Raw genomic sequence first — 22216 nt, 5'->3', positions numbered from 1 at the left:
CACTTTGCTGATTACTGTTTTAAAAATGAACATAAAAGGGTTGCCTTACGTTTCAGTGGTTGCATAATGTTAATGACTTGTTAACTCTGAGTTGCTTTATGGAAAATATTTTGGTTATTTTCTTCTGTTTGTCATTACAATCAATGATGCAAAGAGTATACTTGTACAAGTTCTTTTCCACCTCTGTGTTCCTAACACTGGAACAAATACCTGGAAGTTTATTTGTAAGCTGCTCCCTGGGTGTCTACTGAGTGCCAGGCTGGGGCCTCACACACATTCAAGTTGTCTCACACAGTGACGCAATGACACATGACCCATTGTTGTGGATCCCAAATCATGATGGTTGTCAATATCAACAGTCAGGGGATAAAAGAGTCACAGCGACTAGGGAATGCTGTAATTCATTCGACAGTAAAAGCACTGCTGCTTTCAGCCCCTATTTGGGGGTGGGGTCTCCATGCAAATTCTGTACTTCTCCCCCAACCTTCTGCATCCATCTGTGAAACCTGAGATTTTTTTTGTGTCCCAGGGAGATGTTTTCCGGGACACAGGGATTTTGGCGTCAAAACCGGGATAGTCCTGGGCCAATGGTCACTTTTCAACTGTCTCAACCAAAGAACTTTGTAAAATTTTACTTAAAATGTGAAATTTGGAAGGAACACCATCTGAATCAATTTACCAAACTATACCGTCTGTGCCTGAGAGAACGGAGTTAATGAGAAAACGCTCAGATGAACATGTATTGCAACTTGAAAAGGTGGTACCAGTGTAATGCCTGGAATTCTAGCCCACCTGACAGATAATTTCCCAGATATTTTACTCTGGTGATGAGTCATCTCTGGCTGGTGCACAAAAAGATGTAAGTATTCCCAATATTTTCCAATAAACTCTATGTTTACCACCTTACTTCAACTAGCCAGCAGAGTGAATCGACGTTCTGAAACTCGACGCTGAGATGCTGAGATGCTGAAAAGAGGACGAGAGGCTACATATTCAGTGATCGAGCTGCACAAGAGTTTGGAAGTCATATCGAGTAACGTCTTCTATAGACTTTAATAGATATTGGTTGTTAAGCTACAACTTCCATCATGTGTCAATGCTTTTATTATAAATAGTTTATTTGGGGACAAAAATGAATATACTAATGATTTTCACTTATACAGTGATGTATGTATTGGTGTAAATGACCATACCATGTGTACATTACTTTGAATATCATTTGTGCGTGTAAGTGGTCTCAGGTTTCTTTCCCACACAGGCCTTCCTCTAGAGGAAGAAGAGGTTCTGAAAATAAGGATAGATTCTCTTCAGCTCTCAGTCACTTCCCTGATTCTTCATTAGGATTTATTCTATTGCAGCTCTGTTTCCACCTATCCTGAGTGCCCCAGAGGGAGGGGTTGGCCCACTGTGTATGAGCTGGATGGTAAAAAGGGCAAGTGACCTACAGTGGTAGGTGGTGACTCTAGACCATCTTCTTTTCCTCTCCTCCTGCTAACCCCCACCTCACACGTTGCCAGCGATCGAGAGACTTGAGGCTCCTTCCACCTGCCACGAGTCAATCAGACCTATGGAAATCAAATTCTGTGGATTTTCAAGGTCAGGTCTGATTACATCTATTTTTGCTTCTTTGGAAACTGCAATTTGACTAATGCATGGGCAAATGTGATTCAATTTTCACATCTTTATGAGGACTGATATACCTATATTTGCAAAGAAAAATAAAGTCAAGTCAAAAAAACAGGTCATACTATACTGTAACGATCCTATTTATAATAGTATGATTTCAGTCGTCTAAAATACGCACAGGCACGGAATATAAGAGGGGAGGAAATATATTACAATATAAACAGTGGGGATTTATGGCGATAGCATTCAACTTTCTTTCCTCTTTCTTTGTTTCCACAAGCTGTTGTCATGTACCTATGATACATTGTCATGATGGAAAGATTGCAGCCCCCTGTCTCAGGGTAATGAACACCCGGGGACAGGGGATACCCTAAGCAGAAGTTCCTAAAGAGTGCAAGATTCCTTCGCTATATTGCAGCTGCTTTGCAGATGGTGTTGAGTTTGGTTAGGAAGTGTGCCCTTGGTTCTGACCCCTAGAAACCTCTTTGCACCTTAATTATTTTCTCTACCAAGCTTACACACTATATATGAGAGAGTTAATAAGTCCTGTCACCTGGTTTCTTTTAGGTAAGAAAGGTTCAAGCACACCACGTTCAGCATCCTTACCAAAGGCACATATTATTATGTACATAATTTGTTTCTATATCCTTCAACAAGAACAAGAAAAAAGTGATTTTTAAAAATTAAGGTACGTCTGAGAAATCAGGACGACATCACCTTTTATTCAAAGTTCTTTCTCTGGGTAAATAAACATTGCTTCAGATTGCAGAGCCATTTCCAGCACTGTTTGTTTGAGATTGGTTTATAATCTGCAAGAATCTACAGTTGGCATGACGGTCCATGAATTTTTGACTGGTATTTCACAGACGTTTTTCCTATTTCACTTGCTATTGTTCTCTTGAGCATGAGTATTTCTTCCTTTCTTTCTTTTTTGTGTTCCTCATCTCTTGCCCCCACATTACCCTCAGTAATTCAAGCATTTCACTTTTTATTTTTAGCTTTTTATTATATAAAATTTCAAACACAGAAAGAATAGTACAATGCATTCTATGTGCCCATTAAGTTCAGAGTCATCAATCAATTTCAACAATCATTAACTTTCTTCAATCCTTTGTTTCATCTATCCCCCATCACACTTAAACAATTTTTTTTCTGGAGTGCTGTGAAACAAAGTGTAGACATCAGTTCATTTCACCCAGAGATTCACTCTAATAGGTAAGGACCAGTTTTAACATAACTAACCATGACACGCTACCGTACCCAAGAAAATGACCAAGTTTGCCTTAACATCATCTACTACCTGATAGCTTTTCCATCTCCCCCGTTGTCTCATAAATGTATTTCGACAGTTTATTTGAGCAAATCGGAATCCCCAAAACTCCACACCTTACATGTGGTTGATATGTCACTTAGAGTCCTTTAATATACTACATTTCCCCTCATCTTTTCTGTGCCATTCATTTTCAGAAGAAAACATAATCTGCTCACTTCTTGCCGGGGCTAGAAAAACAGAGGGGCCCTGGTTTAGAAGCCTGGTTAGGGCACAATGACAGTCACGGTTTACCTGGTCCTTGGGTCAGAGGGTTGGGTCTGGACAGATCTTCCTTCTTTTTTCTATTTAAAAAATTGTTGCTTTTACAATGAAAATAGAAGCAAAGACCCTTAATCAGATTATGTGATTTGGTTTTTATTGTCATTGTGGAATGGCTAAATACTCTACATTCCATTCACAGGAATTAAGGCTCATCTCTCCATGTCAGTTTTTTGACCCACATACAACACTCCAGTCCAGGGAACTGTGTCTAAGTTACATTCGCTCCCTCGTTTTAGTGTACCTGAAGAACTGCAGTGAATCTTGGCAAGATTCCTTGGAACGTTTGTTCTCCTCTTCCCAAGAGGAGAGAATCTTAAGCATGTCCCCACATATTCCCAGGAAACAAAGACCCCTTGGACCCAGTCCATTCAGATCTTACTAGGTTCCCCAGGGAACAGTAGTAGAAATTGGATACTAGTGTGTCAACTACCGTCTTCACCTTTGGGACTCCCTGCCATCTCCTCTTTGTTTTCTATTCAAGAAAGGAGCAGTCCCACCTGACACTTCTCATCTAAATAGGCTCACTAGTGGTGGCAGGATAGTCAAGGGTAGTCTGTGTGATGGTATCACCATCTGTTGATTTCAGTATTGGCTACTTTCCAAAAGCAAACTTGTATATGGGGATATATTTGAAATAATAAATGTAAGTATTCACCATTATGTTTACAATAAGTATTTTACCTCTTAGCAGCCACAATGGCCCTGGGATGGGGGGAAGTGTCTATGTCCCCTTGAGAAGAAGGATGCCGTGATATGAGAGTTAGGTCAGTGACTCTTGAATAGAAGAAATAAAAAATAGAGTGTTTCCTACTGTGGGAAGGGGAGAGAGAGAGATTGGATGGGAGGAGGGGAGAGGAGACAGAGAGGAGAAAATCAGTTAGATGTGTGTGTCCTGACACGTTCCAAAAATCCTGTAAGTAATGGCATTAGATAGATGGGAAAGCTGGGTACAGACGTGGCATGTGCCAACAGCACTGGGCCCATTATGATGATTGGAAGATGAAAGATTTTCCGCAGCCTGTGAAGACACGTCATTCAGAGTGGATAGCGAGAGAACAGACCTATGTCTGCACTCCTGAACCTTCCTCGGCTCCCATTTGCTTTAGAAGTGATCAAGAATATCTCACCAGTGTCATGGAAGGATGCAGGAGGCAGTTGCATGTTTGTTGCTGAGCACAGCAGAGTCCCTCTCGTGGGGATGAAGGGATATCGGAGCACGTTGGTCTACAAAGTGGGGTGTGTGCACACATACAAGGTAGCTAAGAAGAGTTATTGAGGTGTCAGAAGGAAACGTTAGAAAATCTAAGCATATAAAAATCACATATTTTTCCATTTATATTATTAGTGTATGTTTTATGATGAGTATTGTGTACTAATATGGTGTCAACGGTATGTAATTTGTAAACTTATATATATATTTATATATATATATATAAATATATATATAGGAGGTATGTGCTCAAAATCTTTTATTACTGGTGCATGTATTAGATTCTCAGGCTACTGTAGCAAGTTACCACGAACGGTTGGTGAGAACATTAGAAATACGCATTTTCTCACATTTCTGTAGGCTAGAAGTCTGAAGCAAGGTATTGGCAGGGCCAAGCTCCCTCTGAAGGCAGGTCAGGGTCCTTCCTTGCCTCTATCTACCCTCTGGTGGTTGCAGCAATCCTTATCCTTGGTGTCCCTTGGCTAGTGGACATTTCACTCCAATCTCTGCCTTTGTCTCCACACAGCATGCCCCTCCATGTGAGTCTCTATTTTTTATGGAGACAAGAGTCATACTCTATTTAGGGTCTACCCTAATCCAGTATGGCTTCAGTTTAACTAATTGCATCTGCAAAGGCCCTTCTTCTAAGTAGAGTCACGTTCTTAGGCTCTGGAGAGACATAAATCTTTAGGGGCACACTATTCATCTGAGTCAGTGTGAAATGAAAAATGATAGGAGACTATTGTTTCAGCAATTATTACACTGGGCACCCTCATTGGAGTCAACTGTAAGTTGCCACCAAATCTCAGGGGGATCCATATGTCTAGCAAGAGAGCATTCCAACAAGAAATCAGCGTTCATGTTGCATAGGCACATTTTGCACAGAATCCAAAAGCAGCACTCAAACTCTGGGTAACTCTGTACTGTCCCATGATACAGCTTAATGTGGAATCATTTCCACCAATCGCCAGATATCGTTTTATAGAGGAGAAGGGGAGATAAGTAGAATTTAGTCTTGACTCAATAAGTGCTGAAATGAAGCAGCCAAACTGGAAGAGCCTAAAGAATCTTTAATCGCGAAATGTAAGTGGCCATCCCACTGGAGTGTGTACTCAAAAAGCAGGATTATTTGTGGGAAACAAAGCTGTCATTTTGTCTTTGTACAACAGAGCATACCGTATTAAATTTTTTTATTCTTTTAACAGATAGCCTTCACAGGGCCTCCCTCTTAATTTATGGTGTCTATATCCCTCTAGCGGTTTCAAGCTTCACCTAAAAATTGTCACCTCCCATATTATATGCATTTTGAACCAGTGCACAGATGCCATTTAATAGGGACCTTGCATGGTTCTGCATAAGCTACCTAACTTCTCTGAGTCCCAGTCATATCTGGAAAATGGGGGATTATAAACCCTATTACATAGGGTTGTCCTGAGGGTGAAAATTATGCAATACAAATATAAATACATGCCTAGAACATAAGAGATTCTCACTTACTATAAGCTGTAGCTATGGATTACATTCCTTTCCTATTCAGGAATCTGTCTCTGGATCAGGGAGAGAATCCTGTACCACCTTTGGGGCATCCTCACAACTCTCCTGGCTGTGCTACTGCGCAATTTACCCTTAGCTTAATGTTTCATCACACGTGCCCCCTAAACTTTGGTGATCTTCATATTTTAAAATAATACCTCACTCGTCTTCATTTAAAGACGAGTGAGGCAATATTCTGCTGTCAACTGATTTCCCTGTGGGAGCACCTCAGTAACTTAAACCTTTACATCATCACTATCATTGACATCTTTTTCATTAGCTGTTCAAGAATATCCATTCACTCACACATCTAATATTTTTTGACCATTTATTATGCATGAGGTACTGTTCTAAGAACCTGGGATACAGCAGGTTGAACTAAGCAAGCAAGCAAACAAACAAACAAAATCCTGATCCCATCCTAGTAAAATAATGATGAGAGGATTGACCTGTGGACAGCCCCTCTGGCCATAGACTCTGCAGTGATTTCCAGAGAAATCAGATAGGAAAGGCTGTGGCCAGCACAGGAGGTTGGGATTGAAAGTGGTCAATGCACAGTTTGGGAAAAAGGAACTAGAGACAGAATTAAAGTTTTAAAAATGGGACCGAGAGACTCAAGACCTCTTGGATCAAGAGCCCTGTTCCTCGGAGCCATGTCATGGCACACAGAAAGTATCTGTTGTGCTGCGATAAAATCAGCCTCTTGTGTCCCCGGTCATGTCTCTCATTTTACTGATTACTTTGACCTATCTTTGCTATTTTCTTGTACAAGAGGTATCACCCAGCTGGAGGTCATAGACCCGCATACATTTTGGGAAAACATCTTGGTGTGTGAACAAGCAGCGTTCTGAACTTGCGCTGACCTGGCGTTCCAAGGTCCACACTATGCTTTTCCTTAGCTTAGCAGGGCATGACAACCCCAACTAATCAACCCGATGTACTTTTGTTTAGATTATACTGTATTGGTATATTTTGCTTTTATTCTTTTCCCATGGTGTTTTTCTCATGGCTTATCCAGAGCAACAGGTGGCTGATTATTAACCCTTGCATTTCCCCCTTTTTGATTTTGTAGCAGAAAATATGTCAATCTCGCTACTTCTTTCTTCTTTAGTTCTCAGAGGGCTTTTCACGTGCATCTGAGGACTAAGCAGAAGATTATAGTGAAACAGCAAAACATAGCTAGTGTTCCAATGAGACCACCTCCCACATCTTTGATCCACTCGAGAGAATTCAATGAGTTAAGACCCTCTGTTATCCCTTGAAGTGTATCTGTACCTGGTAAGAGTCTAAGGGAAGCATGCTTCATGTCAATGATTCTTGCTTGTAGCTTTTTAACAGCTAGAATAAGGTTATCAGCCATATGGCCCTGCAAGTGCCGTCTAACATTTTTCCCAGGTGTGTTCAGATTGGTTATATTCCGGGGGCGGGGGGGGGGGGTTACACAGAAAGTAGTAACGTTCCAGTCACAGTTTAAATGTATTTGTAATTTAAGATTTTGTACTTCTTCTCCTCAGAGTAGCACTGTGTTTTCTAAATCCACCAACCTGTTGCTAATTTCCTCATCTATATGGGTTTGGGCTCCCCAGGCGGAACTGGCATTTTTATGCCACTCCTGCACAAAAGTGGTGGTTTGTACCATCTGTTGGAGAGCTACTCCCGCCACTGCCGCTGTGGTGGTGATGGCAATAATGCCCACTTTGGCGGCAATAAGGAGCCCAATAAAACATTTGGATCCCTTCAAAATAGAATTTAGTAGTGTGAGCAAAGTATGCATGTCAGGGGAGAGTTCCCAAAGCCTATATTGAGTTGAGTTCAGTTCAGTTCAGTCACTCAGTCGTGTCCGACTCTCCGCAACCCTATGAATCACAGCACGCCAGGCCTCCCTGTCCATCACCAACTCCCGGAGTTCACTCAAACTCATGTCCACAGAGTCGGTGATGCCATCCAGCCATCTCATTCTCTGTCGTCCCCTTCTCCTCCCGACCCCAACCTTTCCCAGCATCAGAGTCTTTTCCAGTGAGTCAACTCGTCGCGTGAGGTGGCCAAAGTATTGCAGTTTCAGCTTTAGCATCAGTCCTTCCAATGAACACCCAGGATTGATCTCCTTTAGAATGGACTGGTTGGATCTCCTTGCAGTCCAAGGGACTCTCAAGAGTCTTCTCCAGCACCACAGTTCAAAAGCATCAATTCTTCGGCGATCAGCTTTCTTCACAGTCCAACTCTCACATCCACACATGACCACGGGAAAAACCATAGCCTTGACTACATGGACCTTTGTTGGCAAAGTAATGTCTCTGCTTTTTAATATACTATCAAGGTTGGTCATAACTTTCCTTCCAAGGAGTAAGCGTCTACTGGCAGTCAAACTCCTAAACGTCTGCGTAAAATCATATAGGAACAGTTAGAGTCGAACAATGAACTGTTCAAGCAGGTATATAGTTTGCAATCCTGGCAGGTTAGGTTCCTTTCTGTCTCGTTAATAGTTATAGTGTCAGTCACAATCACATATGAATCCCTAACACAAACTTGAGTATAAAATGTCCAATTTGTTGACGTATTGAATGACAGAGTATAAGTCATGGAATGAGAATAATTTCCATCCAAAATTTGATATTTTTTCAGGCTTTAGGCCAACTTGCGTATTTCTGTTTGAGCCCTACCTAATTTGAGCTATGGCTGTGGCAGAGACATGCCACTGCCATGCCAGATAATGGGATATTCTGAATGTGCAGTAATATTAGTGTGATTGTATACAGACACATGCCAATGCAACTGCTCATAAGGATTGCAGGATGAGTTATGGTGTGAGCAATTAGAGATTGCATACCCCTTAGGGGACCAATCTCAGACAATTCCATAGGAACCATTAAGTAAGATAACCCCTCAGTCCCGCGACAGTTATCCCAGTGTATTTGACCTTGTTGGTCAGCCCATATTCGTCTGCTCTCACACAAGGGTCTATCGGGCTTGATTAGATTATTTTGATCAGTCTCTTGATATACAAAGCTCAATCCAGAAAGTAAATGCAGCTGAGCCTTAGTGTGATTTCTATTCAAAGAATTTACGGAAAGTCAAGTCTGCATTGATAGATTAAGACAGCCCTGGTCAGCACCCAGGCAAACAGGCCACGTGTCAAAACCCAAAGTACTATTGAAGGGTATCCCCTCTTCCTTTTTATGAATGGGCAAACGCTTGTCTTCCCTTAGACTTCCCTGGTGGCTCAGATGGTAAGGCATCTGCCTACAATGCGGGAGACCCGGGTTCGATCCCTGGGTCAGGGAGATCCCCTGGAGAAGGAAATGGCAACCCACTCCAGTACGCTTGCCTGGAAAATCCCACGGACGGAGGAGGGTGGTAGGCTACAGTCCATGGGGTCGCAAAGAGTCAGACACGACTGAGCGACTTCACTTTCTTCCAAACGCTTGTCTTCTGGACCAGAGGTCCAGGAGGAGTCATTAACATAAACAGGGATAGATATGTCACCCTAATTAACAGGTCTTAGCAATGGGAGATTAGGTACACAGGCCCAGTAGGTATAATTCTTTGCTTCTGCCGAGCCAGGGGTATACTCACTGCAATGGTTATCATGGCAAACATAGCCATGGTCAGGTTGCCTGGAGTCACTGTTTCTGCTCGGTTTTACTCTACGTGCTGGAATCCACACAGGTTCTAGACCTTCTCCTGGAGAGAGACAAGCAAACCCTCTTCCCCATGTAATTAACTTCCCCGGTGACCAAGCATTTGTTAGTGGATCTTGCCACCAAATCACAGGCTTAGTTGTATTTGTGGATGTATCCTGAAAATGTCACTCAGCTGCAGCTTCCAGAGTTTGTGCCAAAATATTCAAAAAATTGAGAGTAAATAAAGCTTTATTCAATATTCTTTGCTGTCCTATGGCATCTCCCCCTTTTTGTTTTTGTATCCTATGTTTAAGTGATTGATTAGCCCTCTCCATTATGGCCTGTCCTTGTGGGTTATAGGGAATGCCAGTAGAACGTTTTATAGACCAAATTTTAAGAAATTGTTGGAATGCTTTACTGGTATAAGCAGGGTCGTTATCCATTTTTATAGCTTTGGGTAGTTTTATAACAGAAAAACAGGCATATAAATGTCTTTGTACATGTTTTGTAGTCTCACCGGATTCAGTAGTGGTCCATATAAATTGAGAGAATGTATCAATAGTCACATGTACATAAGAGAGCTTACCAAAGGAAGATATATGAGTTACATCCATTATAACTATGGATTTCATGTGGAACTGTATACCAACAAAGGTCCGTCTAGTTGAGGCTATGCTTTTTTCCCGTGGTCATGTATGGATGTGAGAGTTAGACTGTGAATAAAGCTGATCGCCAAAGAATTGGTGCTTTTGAACTGTGGTGTTGCAGAAGACTCTTGAGAGTTCCTTGTACTGCAAGGAGATCCAACCAGTCCATTCTAAAGGAGATCGATCCTGGGTGTTCATTGGAAGGACTGATGCTAAAGCTGAAACTGCAATACTTTGGCCACCTCATGCGACGAGTTGACTCACTGGAAAAGACTCTGATGCTGGGAAAGGTTGGGGTCGGGAGGAGAAGGGGACGACAGAGAATGAGATGGCTGGATGGCATCACCGACTCTGTGGACATGAGTTTGAGTGAACTCCGGGAGTTGGTGATGGACAGGGAGGCCTGGCGTGCTGTGATTCATGGGGTCGCGGAGAGTCGGACACGACTGAGCGACTGAACTGAACTGTATACCATCAGTGTCCCAGTCACACATTTGATAATGTAGGGGAGAACACCTTTTGAAACAGGCAATATAGAAAACAATATAGCTAGCAGTAATAGTAAAATCATAAGTAAGAACTTAAGTCAAGAACTTCCATTAGGTATAGCCCAGTAACATCTCCAGGTCATCTGACTTATTTTGTTAAATGACTATAGCCTGTTGTTAATCTCCTGGTTGTAGATATTGAAGCATCTGATCTTCATTCAAGGACTGTTTACTGAGATAAGCTTTAGAAACAAACTCAGAGTGTCCTTTGTAATGAGGGACCTTTCTAATTTAACTTAATGAATGTCCTTTTTAATTTAATTAATAAAGCCTCTCAGCAATGTAACATAACCACAAGGAAGTATCTAAATGAGTCTTAGTAAATACAGGCCTTAATTAACAAAACTAGAACTTAAGATTCAGTGAAACATATTAGATGTCACAGGCCTGACATCAGTTGGGTGGATATTTCTTTTAGAGTTCCCCAGTATCCTCTGAGATTTTTGTATATGTCTGGAGACAGTCTTTTTTACCTTGATGAGGCTTTCAGAACCCAAATGTCTCCAGTTTTTGGAGGGACGAGGCAGAGAGAAAAGAAAAATATTTTAATTTTACCCACAGTTGAAAATCACTAAATTGTTTTAAACAATCAGTGACTTGAGGAGAAGCGCTTTTTTATATCTTAAAACAAAGATTAGAAGCCAGTAATACGTCAGACAGAAAGTCATGAAAATTGTAGTCATATTTAGCAGTCTGTTCAATCTCATGTGACCAATCCCATTGTTTTGTGGTCCTTGCCTGACGACAAAGGACATCAGTGAAGGTGATAGTCTCCAAGAAGCTCATGAAGTTTTTGCTAGTGTCTGTATGACCTGTCCAGCAAAGTGGGTGCCCTGATCACTGGAGATCGCAGAAAATGCATTTTAACCATTTATTTTTCACTGTGAGATATTAACCCCGCAGCCAGGAAAGGCTTTATCCTATCAGGTAAAAGTGAGGTTTGTCAGGGAGCCAGGAAAAGCCAAGCGGCCGTCTTGGATTTCCCATAGCCCTAACTCTTTGGTTTATAGCTATTATTTATCCATTTTAAATTTCCTGATGAGGGGTTAATTTTGTAGAAGCAGAATGAGCTTTGTCTATGTGTGTCATAGTCTCCATAGATCATCGTGAAATAACACTCATTCATTTTATTAAAGTAAAAAAAAAAAAAGATTTTAAAAGCAAGTATGAATCACTTAAAGACAAATTTACATAGTCTGTTATCAAAAGCCATATTCCAAGAAAACTGTTCTTTTAACAGGAAGAGAAAACCAAATTCCAGATTGGTACCAGCTTATATTCACTGTGAAACAATAGCTATTTACTTAGTCAAAGCAACAATAAGACTTCAAAGGCAGTTTAATGTCTTAAGAAACTTGTACCATGCACAAAGCTCTTTTTTCACTTGTCATAAACCTTTTTTTTTACATTTTCTGTAGTCATCACTTCATTTATTTATTTAAAAAATAGCCACGTATAAGTTTAGATTTACTTCCTTTTTTTCTTAATAGACTGTAATTTCATTTCTCATATCTTTTTTATTAAAAGCATAAATCTTATTTTCCTTAAGCAACCATGAACTCTTTTATATTAGCATTTTGTAGATTGGTGAACATAAGTGCCAGATTTAATTTTTAAAAACCTTACATATATATATATATATATATATATATATATAGAGAGAGAGAGAACATCTCAGGATGGCACCAAATATATTTATTAACAGTCCAAAATCTCTTTAATTTCTCTGTTAGTGTTCAATAATTAATGTTTCAAAATCTTATTTTATTTGGAAATGACCTAGCTATTTAATAAGTTTTATCATTTAGTTTAGTACAACCTTAGAAATTTAAGTCACCCCAGTCCTCAGAGATTATTTTAGATAGACATCTCTAAAATATAATTATTTTAATAGAGTTTATCTAAAAGTTTTCATCTCATCTATCTATCTATATGTATGAATTTTTTAAAGTTTTTTTCACTCAAGTTACTTTCCTTGTTGGCAAATTTAGCTTACATTAAATCTAGGTATAATAAAAGTATTACACAATGTTGATGACTCAAGACACGTCTTAATTAGATTAGCAAAGAAACATTAATGTTAGATATTTAATGTTGGATATTTTTCAGTTCATGTGAACCTGAAATTAAATAGAGCTCATTTATAAATTAACCTCATAGTATCCAAAAACAAAGACACACACTGAGACACAGATAAATTTGTACAGACAGACAGAGATCTCATAGTTTTCCACTTGAAATTTAAAATGTCTCTTTGCCCCTTCTTTATTCTTTTTTTTTTTTCTCTTGGTTTGACTTCTACCAATTTGTTCATGGCTGGAGTCCCAGATAGAGTGGACTGTGTATTCCAAGGACATGATAAGAGTTAACCTCAGGTTGTTCCCCCCTACCAGGCCTGTTTTGGTTTCTCAGGCAGAATTGGAGCTCCCAAAAAGTATTTTAACAAGCCAACTTTTTCTTAATTGCGTGTGCAAGAAGAACCGGTTTTGCAATTTGAAAAAAGATTTTATTTTAACCAGTTTTCTCCACAGTCTAAAGGACACCATGGCCATTCAGTGTCGAAAATGTCATCTCTCTTTTTTGTAGTCATAGTTTCATAGCATAACTAAAATTTAAACCAGGAAATGTTCTAATTGGCTCTGATGACAGGCAGGGGTAGCCTGACCGCTCAGATGTTGTCCCAGCAGGGATTGCCTCTCTGGGGAGCTGAGGTCTTCTCTTGAAGTAAAGAAAGCCTGCCCTTTAACCTCTATTTTCTCCCAGGCTCTTACACAGTATCGCCTCACCTGTTTTACAGCCTGATCTTCCATAAGAACTCGATCTTGAATTCTCCCCCAATCTCCACTGCCTCTCAACTGATCTAAGGAGATGGGGACCTGCCTGGCTTGGTTATGAGCCACCAAAATCAAATGGGAACCCTCAGCTAGTCCCTGCACTATTCCCAAGTTAAAAGGAGAATTTACTCCATAGTTCTGAACAGCTTGCTTAAGTTCCTTTAGTATTTTGAAGGGACTCTTGTAAGGCGAGTGCAGAGAAAAAGAGCAAGCCGGGCAGTCAGGCAAGAAAAGGGAAATTCATTAGAGGGAAAAGAGAGGGTGACTGGCCCTTAAGGAGAACCAGCATCCTCCCTTTCTGGGTTATCGTTCTTATACCCCACCAATGAAAAGCTCTCTGATGGGATGGTTAATTTTTAGCCTGTAGTTGAGTCCTGTGATCACATAGCCGGAGGTCTGGAATCTAGTGGTCTCGCAGCTTTGAGAAGATAGGCGCTAGTAAGAAAACAGAATGCTATTGGGGCAATTTGGTCAGTCTCAAGGATCACTGTGATTTTATTCTTTCTTTTTGAGGTCAACATAATGAGCCATCTTAACAATGAGACCCCTATGTGGGCCCTATCATTCCAACCTTTTTGATTTAGGATGAGGGCTGAAGGTCAATCTTCTGTAACTGCTTCCTGTGGGACAGGGGCATTGTGGGGGTAAGATAAGAAAAGTCTGGAATGTGGGTCAAGGGGATTTGTGTGGGGTCCAAGTTTTTAATCATCTGAGTGAGTTAGAAGTAGCTCGTGGATAGTTCGGTTGTTGAAGGCTTGTAAGGGATCCCGAAGAAATTTTGAAAAAAGACGCGTTAAACATGGGCCAAAAGTTAGAATGAGGGTAAGCAGGAGAGGGCCTAGAAAAGATAGAACCCAGGGCATCCAATTCCAATTGCTTAACGAGTTTTCCTATGAATTACTGAGGTGTTGACGTAGTCTCGAGGCCCTGCTTGTCAGATTTCTTGCTGCTTCCTTTACAATGCCTGATTTATTGGTGTAGAAGCAGCAGGCTTCCTCCAAAAATAGGGATAGGCATCCTTTTTCTGCTGTGAGGAGACCTAATCCTCTTCTGTTTTGGAGGACCATGGCTGCCAGGGAACCTAGCTGGTTTTGGATAGTGATAAGGCTGTTAGCTATTTCCTCTAGGCTGTCAGTGAGGTCTTTAGAAAGGCTTTGATGGTAATTTAAAGAGGTTGTGAGTCCTGCAGTCCCTGTCCCAATCCCAGCCACTATTCCTAAACTGATTAATAGAGGAATGGATTGAATTGCTTGTCTGGGTCGGTTATGAGTTAGTGGGATAGGAAGGGTCTGATTGTTAGGAGCAATAGAAATATCTGGGGCCAGATATCTGGGGGCAGACATATCTGGGGCCAGGTATGGTGGTATAGTTCCCAGTTGGGGGTAAGAATTGCTCATAGAGTTTTGTCTGGAAAAACAGAAAGGAGCCTGTTGTTGTAGACGAACGTCAGAGGTGGTGGGTCCTCCTATAGCTGGTCCTTTATGAGTAGAAGTGAGATCTGTCAGGAGGGAGGTCAGTATCTTGTTGGGATTGTGAATTTGATCAATTGAATATAAATAACGTATGTATGATAAAAAGAGCGATTCTCCTCTATATGTGTGATAAAGAAAAGTGTTTATGTGAGTTCATTTATCTGTGGAAATGGGGAGTGCCGATCCTCCAGGCAAGGAGATGGATAAGCAAATCCAACAATCAATGGCCAGGGTCGGGTTTGAGGTATTGAGTAAATGATGAGTCAAATTTAGAGTTCCGGATAGGTAAGCAAGGTTTGGGGCAGGGTGAGTTATAGGCAGGATATTACTGTGATGTTTGGACTGTAAAAAAGAAGAGGAAGTAAGAGTAAAATCACAATGTGATGTCTCATGTCTAAGGGGAGAAAATTATAAAAATAAGAATCCAGGTGTAGAAATCAATTTGGGTTGGTGTGAACTCTATGAAATCTCCCTGGAGTCAAAGATCAGTTATAAATAGTCAAGGGTCCATGTATGGGTGTGAGAGTTGGACTGTGAAGAAAGCTGATCGCTGAAGAATTGATGCTTTTGAACTGTGGTGTTGGAGAAGACTCTTGAGAGTCCCTTGGACTGCAAGGAGATCCCACCAGCCCATTCTAAAGGAGATCAGTCCTGGGTGTTCATTGGAAGGACTGATGCTAAAGCTGAAACTCCAATACTTTGGCCACCTCATGCGAAGAGTTGACTCACTGGAAAAGACTCTGATGCTGGGAGGGATTGGGGGCAGGAGGAGAAGGGGACGACAGAGAGTGAGATGGCTGGATGGCATCACCGACTCAATGGACATGAGTTTGAGTGGACTCCGGGAGCTGGTGATGGACAGGGAGTCCTGGAGTGCTGCGATTCATGGGGTCGCAAAGAGTCGGACACGACTGAGCGACTGAACTGAACTGAACTCAAAGGGAGATCAGTAACAGTGGTGTTTCCAGGAAAGGTAAGGGCTTGTGTTACTATGTGAAGGAAAGTAGATAATGAATTCATCTAGGCTGATCACAGTAAGAGGAGGGCCACGCCCCCCAAAACAAGAACTATAGAGACGTAGGTAAAACAGAGGGAAAGCTTTTGAATGATAGTCCACTCAGGGGGAGACACAGAGCAAAGTCCTGTTGTGAATAGGGTAAGTAGGGGAAATCCTAGCCCAATTAGTAACCAATACATCCGTTTTCGTTTTACTTATCGGTATTTTGTTTTTGGCTGTTCTGTTTCTTCAGGAATTCAATCCAGTCGAAGCCTGGAGGGTCCCAGAACAGTGCTGGTGTAGCGAGGAGCGTCTGAGTGGGGAATGTTTCTTGGCAGAGATGAAGAGTCTCCTCAGGCCCGCTTTAATCTAGAGAAATGAAACCAAGAGGAATGACCTGCTAGTTTAGCGTCTGTTGATATGGTTAGAATGACCTCAAACAGACCAGTGCACTGAGGCTGAAGATCCTTATGGTGTAAGGTTTTAAGCAGGACTCGATCCCCGGGTTATGAGCGTTAAGTCAGCTGAATTCGTTTGATGAGGCTTTGGGAGAGAGAGCGATCTGCATGTTCTCTCATGAGGTGTCTAATAAGGTTAAGGGCGGGATGATAATCTCCCAGCAAGGGGCTGGCAGTAGGGAACTGACCTAAGAGAAAAGGGCGTCCATACATGAGTTCAAAAGTGAAAGCGAAGTGAAGTCGCTCAGTCGTGTCCGACTCTTTGCGACCCCGTGGGAGAAGGCAATGGCAACCCACTCCAGTACTCTTGCCTAGAAAATCCCATGGACAGAGGAGCCTGGTGGGCTACAGTCCATGGGGTCGCTATTAGTCGGACACGACTGAGCGACTTCACTTTCACTTTTCACTTTCACGCATTGGAGAGGGAAATGGCAACCCACTCCGGTGTTCTTGCCTGGAGAGTCCCAGGGACGGGGGAGCCTGGTGGGCTGCGGTCTGTGGGGTCGCACAGAGTCGGACACGACTGAAGTGACTTAGCAGCAGCAGGGCTGTAGCCTACTAGGCTCCTCCATCTGCGGGATTCTGCGAGGCAAGAATGCTGGAGTGGGTTGCCGTTTCCTTCTCCAGGGGATCTTTGCCACCCAGGGATCGAACCCAGGTCTCCTGCATTGTAGGCACACGCTTTACCGTCTGAGCCACCAAGGAAATGTTCAAAAGGGCTGAGGAAAGATGGGGCCCCTGGAGTAGTCCTAATGCGAGCCAAAGCCATGGGAAGGAGTTCGGTCCATGGCCTTTGTAGTGCTAGAGAGAGTTTGGTTAGGTGTGTTTTGAGAACAGAGTTTGCCTTTTCTACTTTTCCCGAGGACTGGGGTCTGTATGGAATGTGTAGTTTCCAGGTTATGCCAAGGGATGGGCTACCTGTTGAGTGACTTGGGAGATAAAAGCTGGCCCATTGTCCATTATCGGATTGGAGAGAGAGTGGGAGGCCAAAGCGAGGCATGACTTCTCCCATGCGAAACTGTGTTACCTCTGAGGCAATTTCTGATCTCATAGGGATCAGAATTTCCCTGAAGGGATCAATCCACCCTGAAAAGGTGTCTACTAGAGTGAGCGTGAGTTTTAGTTTTCGTGTTGGAGGCATGTGAGTGAAGTCAATTTGCCAGTACTCTCCTGGGATATGTCCTCGAGCCTGATGTGTTGGGAATGAGGGGATAGGCTTTAGGGCTCCCTGCGGTGAGACTGAGGAGCAGATAATGCAAGAGTGAGTGATTTGTTGTAGGAGTGAAAGGAGGTTAGGACAGGTGATAAGAGGTCTTAAAAAAAAAGTGAGTGAAGTCGCTCAGTCGTGTCCGACTCTTTGTGACCCCATGGACTGTAGCCCACCAGGCTCCTCCATCCATGGAATTTTCCAGGCAAGAATATTGGAGTGGGTTGCCATTTTCTTCTCCAGGGGATCCTCCCGACCCAGGGATCAAACCTGGGTCTCCCGCATTGCAGGCAGATGCTTTAACATCTGAGCCAGGTAGGGTGATCCAAACATTCATTCTTATATGATGAAACCAAGTGGAGGTCCTTTTTGGGTTACCCTAGTTTTTTCAACTGCTGGCCAAGAGAATACTGGTGAATATCATACATTCCATATAAAGTCCTACTTAGTCCACTGTGCAACAGCAATCGAAGCTCCCTCTTTTAAAAGGAATCTTTCTCCTTTGTCAGTAGTGTTCCCCCGCCCCCCACCATTGGTTAATGATAGGAAAAAGTCCTGCCAGCAAGCCATGTCCACTTCTAATTCACTGAAACCATGTTTCCTAGGAGTCATTCTTCCCTTGAGTACTAAAACCTCCAAAGCCACTAAGACTGATGCTTCACGGATCAAAAAATTCCTCCATTGGTTTACCAGGCATAATAAAAGAATGCAACACAAATGCGTACATGTGTACACCAAAAGACATACACAACAATGTTCACAGAAGCTCTCCTAATAGCCAAAGAATGGAAACATCTCTATCAACAATAGAATGGATAAATAAATGTGGTATATAGTAGAACAATGAACTGTATAGCAATGAAAATGAATGAATGAATGTTACCTGCTCCACGTAACAACATGGGTAAATCTTACAATGTTAGATATAAGAAGCCAGAAATTAAAGATACATTATGTATTCAATTTATATAAAGGTTAACCACTATCAAACCTAATCTTTGGTGTTAGAATTCAGGATGGTGATTACCCTTGGGAAGGATGAAGAGTAACGACTAAGAAGGGACATAGTTATTCATGTGGGTGGTGACTATCAGCTCAGTTCAGTTCAGTCGCTCAGTCGTGTCTGACTCTGCAACCCCATGAATCACAGCACGCCAGGCCTCCCTGTGCATCACCAACTCCCGGAGTTCACTCAAACTCATGTCCATCGAGTCGGTGATGCCACCCAGCCATCTCATTCTCTGTCGTCCCCGTCTCCTCCCACTCCCAATCCTTCCCAGCATCAGAGTCTTTTCCAGTGAGTCAACTCGTTGCATGAGGTGGCCAAAGTATTGGAGTTTCAGCTTTAGCATCAGTCCTTCCACTGAACACCCAGGACTGATCTCCTTTAGAATGGACCCCAGAAGGTGTATAGAGTGTATAGAAGGTGTATAGAGTGTATAGAGTGGAGACGACAGTAGTCCCTCTATTTTTCAGTATGACTAATTTTGGGGAAAACAAAAAATTCAGGTGGCATGTTTCCCAAATATGGTGAAAAGCATAGAACTACAAATCCACAAGGCTCAGTAAATCGCAAGCAGAAAAGTTAACAAAGTCACACCTATGCATGTTATAGTCAAACTGATAAAATACAGAAAAGCAAAAGCATCCAGAGAAATTATACATTACATGAAGATGACAGTTATATTTATTTTTAAATAAACTTTTTTAATGGAAGCATAACATATGTATAGAAAAACACAAATATAGTTGTTTAGCATGACATCACAAAATGAAGGTAACTATAATCACTGAGGATGCTGATTGCAGCCATGAAATTAAAAGACGCTTACTCCTTGGAGGGAAAGTTATGACCAACCTAGATAGTATATTAAAAAGCAGAGACATTACTTTGCCGTCTAGTCAAGGCTATGGTTTTTCCCGTGGTCATGTATGGATGTGAGAGTTGGACTGTGAAGAAAGCTGATCGCCGAAGAATTGATGCTTTTGAACTGTGGTGCTGGAGAAGACTCTTGAGGGTCCCTTGGACTGAAAGGAGATCCAACCAGTCCATTCTAAAGGAGATAAGAGGTCTTAAGAGATGATAAACAGGTTTAGTGCCTACATGTAGGGCCTAATGAATGCCTGTAAGAATCTGTGTGGCCTGAGATTGGGGAAGGACATAGTGGCCCTGTTTTTGTAACCAGTCTCCTTGTGGTTGTGCTCCCTCTTGTAGCAATCCTGTTTTTTCTTTGGGGGAGGTAAAGCGGCTTTATGTTGGGGATTACTATAAGTTGTTGAGCTGGTGATCAGAGTGAGGCTTGTTTTGCTTCTCTGTCTGCGGCATTGTTGCCCCGTGAAATGGGGTCTGAGGCCACCTGGTGACCTCAGCGATGTATGATGCCTACTTCAATTGGCACGTTAGCTGTTTTAAAAGTTGGAGTATAAGCAGGGCGTTAGTTATGGGAGAGCCTTTAGTAGATAGGAGCCCTCGTTCCTTCCAAATGGCAGCATATGAGTGGATGATGTGAAAAGTATATTTAGAATCAGTGTATATGTTTGCTCTCTTGTTAGCTGCAAGGGTAAGGGCTCTAGTTAGTGCAATAAGTTCTGCCTTTTGGGAAGAGGTTCCCGAGGGGAGAGGTTCAGTTCAGTTCAGTTCAGTTCAGTCGCTCAGTCATGTCCGACTCTCCGCGACCCTATGAATCACAGCACGCCAGGCCTCCCTGTCCATCACCAACTCCCGGAGTTCACTCAAACTCATGTCCACAGAGTCGGTGATGCCATCCAGCCATCTCATTCTCTGTCGTCCCCATCTCCTCCCGACCCCAACCTTTCCCAGCATCAGAGTCTTTTCCAGTGAGTCAACTCGCCACATGAGGTGGCCAAAGTATTGCAGTTTCAGCTTTAGCATCAGTCCTTCCAATGTGGAAGGACTCACCGAGGATTGAGCTCCTTTAGAATGGACTGGTTGGATCTCCTTGCAGTCCAAGGGACTCTCAAGAGTCTTCTCCAGCACCACAGTTCTAAAGCATCAATTCTTTGGCGATCAGCTTTCTTCACAGTCCAACTCTCACATCCATACCTGACCACGGGAAAAACCATAGCCTTGATTAGACGGACCTTTGTTGGCAAAGTAATGTCTCTGCTTTTTAATATACTATCAAGGTTGGTCATAACTTGCCTTCCAAGGAGTAAGCGTCTTTTAATTTCATGGCTGCAATCAGCATCTGCAGTGATTTTGGAGCCCAAAAAAATAAAGTCTGACACTGTTTCCACTGTTTTTCCATCTATTTCCCATGAAGTGATGGGACCAGATGCCATGATCTTTGTTTTCTGAATGTTGAGCTTCAAGCCAACCTTTTCACTCTCCTCTTTCACTTTCATCAAGAGGCTTTTTAGTTCCTCTTCACTTTCTGCCATGAGGGGAGAGGTTGGGATTCAATAATTTCGGTGTCAGAGACAATTGCATATCCAGCTACGTTTTTTCCTTCTGATGTCATGGAGGAGCTGCCATCAATATACCAAGTAAAGTCAGAATTATTTAAAGGGGTTGAGGAAATGTAAGAGAAATGGGGCATCAGGTCTTCTAATGCCTCTTTGCAAGTATGGATAGGGGGCTCAGAAGAATTAGGGATAAGGGTGCCAGGGTTGAGAGTAGGACAGCATTCCAAGGAGGACTCGGGAGATTTGAGAAGGGTGACATGAATTAGTTGGACGCGTGAAGGAGGTAGAAGGGCCATGGATTTGTGAGAAAGTAAGTCCGTAAAGTCGTGTGGTGAACAAATGACAGTGGGTGCTCCAAAAGTAAGTTTTTCACTTTCCTGAGCGAGGAGTGCAGCTGCTGCCAGAGCACGTAGGCAGGCTGGCCATCCTTAAATTGTGGTATCTAACTGCTTTGATAGATAAGCGACAGGAATGAAGGAGGGGCCGTGATTTTGTCCCAATACTCCTAGGGCAATTTTGTGTCTCTCAGTAACGTAGAGTACAAAGCGGGGAGAAAGGTCAGGAAGTGTTAGAGCTGGGGCTGAGAGAATGGCTTGCTTAAGGATGTTAAAGGCTGAACAGATATTTTATTTTAGCTCTAGGGGTTCTGAAAGATCTCCTCGGGTGGCTTGATATAGGGGTTGCACCAAGAGAGCAAAATTAGGAATCCAGAGGCTTGGATGTCCAGCTAACCCCAAGAAGGACAGGATCTCTGTTTTTGATGTAGGGTGTGGTAGGGTGGATATAAAGGACTTTCTACCAGTAGTAATATATCTTTTTGTTGGTGTTAAAAGGACTCCGAGATAGGTGACTCTAGGAAGAGAGAGCTGACCTTTGGTGAGAGATACTTGATAGCCTCAATCAGCTAGAAAATTGAGGAGTTGTTTAGTGTGTTGTTGAGAGTGTGTAAGCGAAGGACTACACAAAGGAGGAAATCACCCACATATTGGAGGACAGTACTCAGAGTAAGGTCAAGAGAGGTTAGGTCTGATGCTAGAGCTTGGC

The sequence above is a fragment of the Moschus berezovskii genome, chromosome X (genome assembly GCF_049115385.1).
Source record: "Moschus berezovskii isolate FMDL1 chromosome X, NW_MosBer_1.0, whole genome shotgun sequence".
In the NCBI taxonomy this organism is placed as follows: domain Eukaryota; kingdom Metazoa; phylum Chordata; class Mammalia; order Artiodactyla; family Moschidae; genus Moschus; species Moschus berezovskii.
The sequence above is the reverse complement of the archived record's forward strand: the minus strand, read 5'-3'. Positions refer to the sequence as shown.